Here is a 212-nt window from a genome sequence, read left to right on the forward strand (position 1 = left end):
CTTTTGCCCAGGTCCCTCCACGCTCGGATGTTTGCACTGTTCTTCCGCATCTTGTGGGGGAACAGGCTGAACCTCATCTAGAGAGAGGTCACTTACCTGGCCAGAAAGGACGGGTGTCTGGCCATGGTCAACCCCATCGTCTTTTTAACTAACAACTTTCTGAAAAGGAACTTTGGGGCTCTCCTGAAGGATGAGCAGCCTGGCTGGGTATG

This window comes from Pelobates fuscus, chromosome 3 (assembly GCF_036172605.1).
Source record: "Pelobates fuscus isolate aPelFus1 chromosome 3, aPelFus1.pri, whole genome shotgun sequence".
Classification (NCBI taxonomy): Eukaryota; Metazoa; Chordata; class Amphibia; order Anura; family Pelobatidae; genus Pelobates; species Pelobates fuscus.